The sequence below is a fragment of the Harpegnathos saltator genome, unplaced genomic scaffold, assembly GCF_003227715.2.
Source record: "Harpegnathos saltator strain DR-91 unplaced genomic scaffold, Hsal_v8.6 scaffold38, whole genome shotgun sequence".
In the NCBI taxonomy this organism is placed as follows: Eukaryota; Metazoa; Arthropoda; class Insecta; order Hymenoptera; family Formicidae; genus Harpegnathos; species Harpegnathos saltator.
Genome location: NW_020230183.1, coordinates 787,646 through 798,533, shown reverse-complemented (window position 1 = coordinate 798,533; position 10,888 = coordinate 787,646). Strand labels below are relative to the sequence as shown.

Below are 10,888 nucleotides of genomic sequence, written 5' to 3'. Positions count from 1 at the left end.
TAAATTACAAATTTGTAGATAAATCTCGCCCCACATTGGACCGCGTCGCGTCGCATCGCGTCGCGTCGCGTCGCGTCGAGCTGGCATTCGCGTTCGCGTCCGGTCGTGGCGCTTCTCGACCCTGGACCAAGTGGTCGCGGGCTGTCGCTGCCACTGGTGAAACTGGTAATGAAGATGAAGCCGCATTGGCGTAGCCGATGGAGAAAATCGCGGTTACTCGCCGGGGTATCGCGAATTTGTCAAGTTCGACCTTGATGTTGTCGGACGATCTCGGGATCGGAATTTATTTTGAAGTCGGAATCGTCGGACGAGTTCCTCTCAGTCGGTATTTCGAAAAAAGACAAGTTCATCATCAACGAGCCTGCAAACAACTTTCACATTCGTGCGTCATGTGCGCGTACACGCACGCAGAATCGCACAGATCGTCCGTAGGCAAGATCCTTCGCGGGACTCAAGATCGTTTGATACAATCTGGCTTACGACGGCGTAAGTTCTAAAAAAATGTTCAACTGATCTGTTTTACTATTCGGTGATTCATACGTCCTTGCGCGCGGTCGTTGCTAAAAATATCGACGTTAACGTTGCTAATGCCGAGCTGTTTTGGCAAAATTAATTATACAATTCAAGTGAACATGATTCCTCGTAAAGAATAATTTCGATGGTGAAAAGGAATAATAATAAATCAAACGTACTTCAGTAGAATAATTCGCGAGCTGTTCCGGTATGACTCGCAAACGCGAGTCTCGTCGGATACGTGACTCGAAGGCCTCTACCTCCTACCGTGCTGAATGCTCGCTGGGAAATTCCAAGCGCGGATTTTCGCACACAGCGGCGCATACTTGATCGATGGTATTCTTCATCACCGCGCGCGCGCGCGCGATTCGCCTGGGTCACCCCTGGGAGCAGGTGCCTCTCGATAAGAGACCCGACCGTATCGGCTAACGGAGGCAGCTGACTCTCTTGTCGGCATGCACATAGAAACGAGCTATTATCGCTATTAGCGTAATAGATGCACTCGGGTCCTGTGGTTCAGGGGGGCCGCCGCCTCCTGCACCGTGCGAGGTGCATTCAGGATCTCCGCGAACGCGCCCGTAACGCGGGATTTTACCGTTCGTCACCGTCCGCGATGGCCGCGACGTTATCTAGGATAATTCCCAGCCGACTTGTAACGATTCCGGTTTGCAATCTGGTATCGCGGCGTACGCGCGATAAGGGCGTGTATTCGCGGAGCGTGTGAGCGCCTCTGAACGTTACGTCCATCGATGTAAATTATAACGATATCAGATGACTCGCGAATATAAATATAAATATTAATATATATGTATGTATATATATATGTATATATATATATATATATATATATGTGTGTGTGTGTGTACACACGGCCGATACCGCGCAAATTCCTGCGCTACATACGCGAGTGTACGCTCGTCCGCTTACGAATACGCTTATTCACTGGCCGACGCGAAGAGTCACACAGCCGTCCACTCGGATTTGCATCGCGCCCGCTGTTGTCGCCGACAGATGCATTATGTGTTTATGCGACGCGTAACGAGCGTCGCGCGGACGCGAGGGAAATTATTCTCGCGTTATCTGCAATTCGTACAATCATGAAACAGTGCGACGACTGCGCGCGAGAGAGAGAGAGAGAGAGGGAGAGAGAGAGAGAAAGAGAGAGCGCGCGCGCGTACGACGCGATGACACAGAGTTTCGACGCGAAAGAGAAACAGCACCGACCTAACCGGAGGAAAGTGAACTCTCGCGAGGGGATCGATCTTTCTGTCGCTATGACGCGTTTATCAAACAGTAAAGAGAACACGCGTACCGGGCGTACGCGCCGCGCCATAAAGGAAGCATCGCGCGTCGCACACAGTTTCGAGATGGAGAATCTCGAGCGCGGAGAGTGACTTTTCCCTCGCGATTCCGCGATCCCGCGTGGAAGAAGGTAACAGTACTTACGTTGTGTTCGCCGCCTCGCATAAATCTCTCGGGGTTGCGAGCAAATTGTCCGGTCCGGAGATAGAACGAACGCCACGTGTAGAAGCCCGGCGTGCCGCGTCGTGGAATAGCAAGTAACAGGAAACGTTGTACGGACGCCGGCGTGTAGTATCTGTTGTGTGTAGGCCGCGGTGGTCTCCCGTTTACGTTGCCCGGAGATACGATGCCGCGGGAAAGGCGCGTAGAGTAGAAAGAGGAGAATAGAAAGAGGAGAATAGAGAGAGAGGGAGGAGAGAGAGAGAGAGAGAGAGAGAGAGAGAGAGAGAGAGAGAGAGAGAGAGAGAGAGAAAGAGAGGCCGCGCGCACGGCCACCGCTGCCTTCGGCTCTTCTTTCCGTCGTTATCTATGCGAGATGAACTCCGCTGGATGAACGTATATGGCGTCCAGTAATTGTCTCCGTAGGTGCCGCGAGTATTAGTCAGGGAACGTTGACCGTGCTGGAGAACGGAGCGGCGGCGTGTGCTGCACGAGCTCGCTTCATGCTTCGTGTTATCCCGAGTCCGCGACGACGCATCGAGTACGTCGATCGCGCTTCTTTCTCGTGCCGAGTCACTTGTTACACGACGCGATTTCTTCGTAACAGCGTTCGATACCGCGCAGATGCCGCGTCGTTTCGGGATCATACAGCAATGACGTCAGAAAGTACGACGCTCAGCTCGGTGGCGACAGGCAAAATCAACGAACAATGAAGAAGTAATGCGCGGTAAGCGCATTACTTCGGAAGTTCCAGATGTTTCCACTGTTTTCGACGACGATCTTCCGCTTTCGTACGTATTCGGTCGTGTTCGTATGTAACGCCGAACGTATAAACCGTGATAGATGGGCTACTCGGCCACGCAGCCGAGAGTCGCGTCATGTGAAGCGCGCGTTCGTCCGAAGCGCGCAGCACACACACGTACGCGCTCTAGGTTGCACGCGTTAACCCTTCCACTACGATTTGCGCGGGATCGCGCCGCGGCGTCCATTTTGGCGACACGCACGAACACGATCGGCATCGCATCGATCGGGATGGAGTCGAGAGCAATGCGAATATTCTGAATTTCCAAAGGTAACCACCACATTCTTAGATTCATCGTCGAGAGATGCGATCTTTTTGCGAGATACGACCGAGTCTCACGCGCAGTCCCGCGATATCGCGGATTCTTCGCTCGTCGAAAAATCGAGCTCAGTCTAACCTCTTTCCTCCTACCGCCACAACTATTCGGAACCCGTTTCCCGTTCTAGATCCGACTAAATCTGCAGCTTCACTGCGAAGACAGTTCTATCCCGGCGGAAGTACCAAAGGATTCGTACTCGAAAAACTCGATCGAGGTGTACTGATCGCACAGACCTTCTCGAAGTAAGGTAAGATTTTCTCTTTCTATTTCTCTGACTCAGTCTTTTGTTCGCCTTCGTGGCGAGTCGTGGATGTGGTTCCTGTAACTACGCATATTTTTTGATCGTTGTCCCTGTTTTTCTTTTATCCTCATACTACTGGAAAATGGCGTATGGACAAAGCTGAATGCAGTCCGGAGCCATATATTGAACTGAACTGAACCGAACTGAATTTCTCTGACTCTTCTCCTCTCCGCCGTGTTTCCCGAGAAAGAGAGAGAGAGAGAGAGAGAGAGAAAAGAATCACGGGTTTTAATGCCATCGAGGAGAGTACGGTTGACGGTTCATGTCTCAGCACCCTGGCGGCCATTACCGCCGCGTAATTGGCCGTATAATGCCATCGCGCCACCGGGTCGGACATTTTTCGCGCGTCTATCGCAACCGCGACCGCCGCTCATAGCCGGCTTAGCGCGAACCGAGAGTTCGTAGGTGAACGCGCACGTCGCGTCGTAATTGTCCTCCGTAGTGCTCCGTAGGTGTCGCGGCTTGTTGCTCACGTCGCCCGCGCCGGCCGGCACGAGTGGCTCTCGAGAGTCGTTATAGCTCGGCGTGCTTAACGTAAAACGTGGGTCGTGCGCTTTAAACATCACATCACCGCCGTCGCTTCGCTATTCTAACGCGTCGCTCTTTATCCGACCATTCATCTTTCCGCGCGCCTTCTATAGATCACGCCCGGTGGATGCAAATGGAGCGACTCCCTTTTATGAGGGCTTCTGGCTCGCTGCGTGAAAGGATCACTGATTTCCATCGCGCGCCGCGCCGCGCCGCGCCGCACCGCGCTGCGGCGCCCGCGGACGCGGAAGGGTTGCACGGATCCTTTGTGCTGGAGCACGTGATTGAAATCAGCTGTAACGTCATCATTGCCCGCTATCCTCCGAGGGTTCGCCTTCGCGTCGCCGCCGCCACTGTCGACGTCGACGTCGATGTCGCCGTCGCCGTCGCCGTCGCCGTCGCCGCGCCTCATCACCTCGCGCACATGGCGCACCTGATAAAGAACGCGCGGTACATCGCGATGCCAATCGCATGATTCAAGGGCACCTGGCGAGAGCCTCGCTTATTTATAGGTTATTTGCGGTTCGACGAGAGCGACAGATTACAAAGTTACACTCGGGAAACAGACGGCGGACGGACGCGGACGGTGGTTCGCTGCGCGAACGAAATCGGCTGCGTTCAGCGAAGAAAGCTGTTTTGCGAGCGTAGTCAGATTCATGCATCTGATTGGCGTGCGTAATCTTGACTGAATCCAAGAGCGTACGCCGATTGTCAAATTCGCGAATTTGACGACAGTTGCAGAGCGGAGCGTGGCCACGTTGTGACAAACTCGATCGAAATGACGACATGCGGGAAAGTGGGACCTTTTCTTTTCTCACGGCGAATGTTCTCTCGCGATAGACGCGCGCGCGTCGCGGGGAACTCCGGTGGATACGGAAGATACGGCGATAGTTAATCGTGTGACACCGTATATATTAGCACGATCGCGATATACAGTTACTTCTATCGGTGTTCGTTATGGCGCAATTTCACGGGATACGACACGCGGAGATTAAGAATAAGCAACGCGAAAGTTGCGCGCGATCGTAATTAATCAAGACACCGCGGTAAAACGCCGCTAGTTAATTCGCGCGAAATTTTACGGAGTGGGTGGTCGGTCGGTCGGTCATCGAAGGAGGATTCGCGGAAGAGGAGAGGACACCTCTCGGTCGCGCGCGCGCGCGCGCGCGTGAAACGCAGAAGCGTGCTGTGTACGTACGGATATTTTGTTGCGGGAGGCTCGCGCTCGCGGAGGAAGTCGTCGTTTCCCGCGAAATGAAGCGTCGCGTTAGGCGAATGAAGTAGTTTACGTTGCGTGTGCTATCGCTCGCGGCGACCATTTAGCGCCGCTAGTTAGAATTATACGCGAAACCGAATACGCGCGATCACATTACGCGATCCGGAGATTTATAGGGTAAGGAGCCGGGGAATCTCTCTCTCTCTCTCTCTCTCTCTCGTTCGCTCTCGCTCCCCCTTGCTATTCGCCCGCTTGGATAAGGTCTCAGGCGCAATATGATACGACGATAGTCAAGGTCGTAATTTCGGAATATCCTTCCGCTCGTTACGTGAACTCTAACTGGACTCTCGATACTCGAGGTATTAATTTGCCTATCAATAATCTCAATCGTTTGCGCGCTGATCTCGCTGACACGGGCCCTTTAACCCTTCCAGCGCTCGCGCACGACTCGTAATTCGAAAGTTAAATGAAGCGAAACGAACGAACGAGTGACTGCGGACGCTCTCGGTTTATTCTACACGCGAGTCCCGCTCCCCTAATCTTATTATTTTCCCCCGTAGTCGTTAGACCGCGCACGGAGCGCGAGTCTTAATTTATCAGCTAATCTAAGCAGCACGGCGCGTCATTTAATACCACGCGGGATATAACAGCGCGAATATACGTGGGTGAATCACGTATCTCTTCCCTCGTCACGGATGCAAATCAATTCAACCTCGCCGCGTCGTACCGTTAGGATGCGCCGCGCGCGCGCGCGCGCGCGTCGAATGAAAATCACGCATAGTATTTCACTTTCGAGGAAGTCGTAAGAAGTCGAGTCTCCACGTAACAGAGAACGCTTGGGGTATCGGGGTTAATATAAACGGAGATGGAGACCCGAATAATTTCGATCGCTATCGGCGACGGCGTCGTGTCACACACACTCTCGCGTTTTTCAGTTATTCGTCCCGGGTACGCACCGCCTCGAACGAGGTGAAAGTGAGGTCAATCTTCAATCGAATTCTCTACGGTGCGTTGACATCCCGGTACGACGAATCCCGAGTATGAGGAACTCAAACACGTGAATTTCGATAATGCGGTTTCGCTTAACTCGCAATTAAGAGGTGCCCATTTTTTATGTATTTTTTCTGCTCATTCTCCTTGGAGAATAAAAGATATTACCGATATCACGACGCGTGTTACATTCGGAGATCAGCTACATTAAACACACGTGCGTCCTGTTCTCTCTCGCATTTACGCTAAACTGACGCGCACTTCGCAATCCCGCTGAGATCCCCTTCCGAAATAATAACAGCGTGCGTCATATCGAATATAAAATCACTTCCGTTTCCTGGGACTCGTCGAGGACGGACAGCGAGACGGACAAAATTTGCGGACACGTGTCGCACCCGCTCCATCAACCTGTTGCACGCGCGCGCCCTATCGGTAATTGTCCGCGGAGAGTCGGCCCGGTTTCCTCGGCCACTGATAATCGCACGCCGTGTTGCCGCCGCCGCCGCCGACGACGACGACACGTTGTCGGTGACACGCTAGCACACGAGACTCCCTCATTTATCATTCTCTAGGACACACGGTGCATAATAACGAGGACTAAGTGGAGTAGTGAGAGACGCGTATCCGCACGCGGCGAACGGAAGTCGGAGAAATTCACGGAGTCGCGTACTTTGTAGTTTCTTCGCAAAGAACACGATTCTCGACGTGCGACAACGATTTCTCTCTTGCGAGAAACTTCGATTTAAACGTCCGTAAAAGCTACACAAATGACGAAGCGACTCGCCCGAAAAATACGCAATAATGGAAATAAATGTAAATCGATAACACAAGTGTGAGTTGTATTTTATAAAATCACTTTAGAGACAGTCGAGACGCGTCAAAAATTTGAAGACAAAAATTTGAAGGGTCCGGATTTTTCTGACCTCTCGCTTTCTTGAATCTTTAATCGCTTTGGTCATCGGAAGATACGACTCGCCCGACGGGGCGCTCGCGGCGAGTGAAAATTGAAGAGATCCGAGATGCTCCCTCGGTAGCTTCTCTTGCCCAAGCTCACGCGGCGACTAACATTGCAGCATTGCGCGGCATTTTTGTCCGCGGATGATTTAGTCAGCGTAAGGCGTTGCGTAGGTAGGTTTTTTCTAGAAGCCGCGGGTGCGCGAGATGTAGCCCGCGCTGTTCATAACTTATCCCCGCGGAGGCTGCGCGGCGCGTTGTCACGGCCGCGGAGAAAGAGAGAAAGAGAGAGGAAGCCGCGCGCGGTGGAAGCAACCGCGGCTTGTTTTTCCGCGATCGCGATTTTTCCGGCGGTGACCGGCCACGCGGTGAGCGCGAAAGCGGGGTATCTCGCGCGAGATGCGCCTCACTCCGACTCGCGGCCGAGTATACCGGCGCGCTAAAATAGCGCCGGTGCATTCCCGGCGATGTGTCATTGTCGCCGGGCGTTACGAGCGCGCGTTATCTCTCTGTGCGCGATGCGAGAAAGAAGGGGGAACAGAGAGAGAGAGAGAGTGAAAGAGAGAAAGAGAGGGGCAAGCGCATACCTTTATTTCTATTAAAATCGTTATAAATCAGTCCCGACCCCGGAGAGACAGAGCGAGGAGGCGAAAGAGAGAGAGAGAGAGGGAGGAAGGGAGGGAGGGAGGGAGGGAGGGAGGAAGAAAGACAGAGAACCGAGCGCGGCGATACCGCACGCACTCGCGGCATTCCCGACGCTATGTCACTGTCCCGCGACATTATGATCCCAATGTGTCCCGCCGCCGTACAATGCGGCGCGACGCCTTGCAACGCGTTGCACTATGTTGCATTCTCGCGAATGAACGAGCGAGCGTGCTTCTTAGCGCGAGCAGAGCCGTCGCGATCGTTGCACAATCGCGCTCGCGCGCGCGCGGGCGTCTGCTACTCGCGGCTTGAGCGCGCCTCCGCGGAATTAACGAATCGCGCCGATCTCGAGATAAATCCGGCCCGACAAAAATCGCCGTGATTTGTGCGAAACTCTCGTTAGCGGGCTATTCTCGCGGGACTTTTGCGCGAGTTCAAGCGACCGTCTGAATAGCGCCCGTGATAGACGTGCCTATCGTCGTTGAGGACCCATCGCCGGGCCTATCTCGGAATACTCGCCGGGCTTGTCGCGACGTAAAGAATCTACAACTCCGTTACAACGGCTCGGAATATCGCGATAGATAAGGTGCTTGTACGTCGTCGTATATGCGTTTGCGTAATATCGTCTGTGCGAAGGATTTTTTCGCAGCTCTTTGCGAGAACTGAAAACTCTTTGACGTCTCCCTCTCTCCCTCCCTCTTTCTCTCTCTCTCTCTCTCTCTCTCTCTCTCTCTCTCAATGACGTGAAACTCGTTTTGCCTGGTGTATGTGAGAAGTATACGAACAATAGCGTGCGTTGTGCGCACCTTGATGAGCCCTCGGGTGATCGTCGTGCGGATGACGAACGTCGTGCGTTTGTTGTCCGCGAAGAAAAAGTTGCTTCGCACGCTCGGTTGAATCGCGGGCGCGATGCGCCTTACATAAGTGTTACACTATATCGATTTTCACCGCTCGCGATTACATCTCGTCGCAGAATCGCGAGCTATCAACGTTTTGTGTCATGCTCGGCTTCGGCGACTCTCCTCTCGCCGTTCTCGCGCGAGATCGCATGATATCTCGAATGTTCGTTTCAATCTCTCACCGCGCGACAATCGTAATGACACGTTGATTAATTCCGACTTGTTCACCGCGGCTTCTGAATCGCGCGCACTTCGGAATAAACGCACGTACCCAGTGCGTTTCAATTTCACCTCAACCACCTACCGTCCTTCTTGCTTTCCGTGATAATATTTATTCTGCGCTCGTACGCAACAATAATCGTCGCGCCGCGTTGAACTTACGCTCTCGTACCTCGCGCGTTGCGCGTTTCTTATTACGCGGGTGCGCACCTGCTATTTTTTCTCCCTCTCTCTTTCTCTCCGCCTATGCCTGCGAAAAGCCGCCCAAGGCGAGATGAAATAACCGCGCTACCGCGCTCTGAACATCGAGAGTGGGTGTTTCGACTTGCGACAGCGGTTAGCTCCGTCTGAATTTCATACACCCGCGTCACGACGGACGGAAGCATCGGGACATGCGCCGCGTACGTGTCCGCGTGGCATTTCGTAACGAGAGTCCCACGGAATTATGGTAACGGGCGACCGGCACAATGGCGTCGCCTTTTCGATGGCAAAATCCTTGCCGGGAAAGATGAATATCTGATATGGGAATCCGCGTGTCGCGTCCGCGCGCGGCGCGTGTGAATGCGGACGACTACAGCGCGGCATTCGCGTGCGACAAAGGACGTCGCGCGTCGGCCGTCTCGTACGTACTCTCTCGTAGTGCCGCACATTGTAACCCGATGGGGATCGCGAAATTACAGGCAGCAGGCGCGGTTCTCTCCTCCTCCCTCGGACCGGCCCGGGAAGGAGAGTTTCTCGTTCTCCGGCGAACGTCCGGCCTTTCCCGCCCGATGGCCGCGATAAGAGCTATCAGTGACGGCGCGAGTGCGCGCCCGCGAGTTGTGAACGAGATAAATTATACGCTTCACTCTGTGTGTGTTTGGAACGAGTAGAAGATTAATTATTAATAACGAGGGATTTGCAGAACGTTGCCGAGGTCGCTGACTTTGCGACAAATTCGGGGTCGATCTCTTCGTCGGTGTAATTTTTTCTTTTTTTCTAGCTCTTTTTCCTTAGTCCACGCTGTCTCTCTTTATCTTCTATCTTTAGCGTATACTACAGCGTATTTTTATCGTTGAAATTTAAGACACGTTATTTACAGCTTAAGATCTTGCAGGACCTTAAGCTCCTGAGAGGCTCGATGAATCATTATCCCATGCTCATTCGCGCGGAGATTTATAGAACGACTTGTCATTTTTGCGGCGCAGCGGCCAAGTGCGGGCGTACGAGTGAAAATGGCGTCTTATATAATTTCAGCGACCGTCGTACAATTATGTGCGCATAGATCGTATCTCGTGGGGGATTAGACCGGGCGAAGTCGGGAACGATGGGTCGATCCCTCTCTCTTCCTCTCTCTCTCTCTCCTTCTCGTCGTTTTCTATCTCTTCTTAGTGCGAGTTTCACTTTTGTTGCCCTCGGTGTTCGTCGCTCGATCGCTCACTCGCTCGCCCGTTCGCTCGCTCGCACGTGCGAATAATAAATAATTCCCTAACCCAGAAGAACACGCAGTCAGCCGTGAAACGCGTAATCCCGATCGTTGACGATCGGCTTTTCGTAGAACGACGGCTGATCCTCTCCTAAGTCCTGTCGGACGTTGAGCGAGGTCCGAGTCGTCCTTTAAACGCGATAAAGCAAGCACGGCGCGCTCCTAACAACATCGACGTTCCGATAGACGTTGCAAAATCGTCCGGTCTGGCTAATTTACGCATCGATGCAACGTGCCCGATTGCGACGGCGAGTCTCGCGCTCGCGCGGGAATAAGGCCGAGCAATCGGCGGCCTTGTAACAGAAGATTAACTTGGCGGAACATTTCGCGAAGCGCGCTCCCGAGATTCGTATCCGCGACATTCCACCTTGCGCAATGGTAGAACAGGCTGCGCGATCGTGAAATTCGCGATGCTCGTGGTTTCCAAGCAGGAAACGCGTCATTGTGAATTTCCGGGGAAACGAACGTACGTATTGTACGTATTGATTTGCACGATAACAAAGCAGAAGCCCCAAAGTGGCGCGAAGATTCACAGAAAGTGGAGAAAAGATTCACGAATGCGGAGAGCGCGAAGTG

At 53.2% G+C, this 10,888-nt stretch overlaps 1 long non-coding RNA gene across 1 annotated transcript in view; it reads left to right on the top strand.

Annotated features, from left to right (window-relative positions):
* Positions 1 to 2,906: 2,906 nt before the first annotated feature.
* LOC112589015 (uncharacterized) overlaps positions 2,907 to 10,888 on the top strand; it is a 139,981-nt gene continuing 131,999 nt past the window's right edge. Inside the window, exons 1-2 of the long non-coding RNA XR_003113190.1 lie at positions 2,907 to 3,046; positions 3,223 to 3,342. This is a non-coding gene — a long non-coding RNA (uncharacterized LOC112589015). The remainder of the gene's footprint in view (positions 3,047 to 3,222; positions 3,343 to 10,888) is intronic.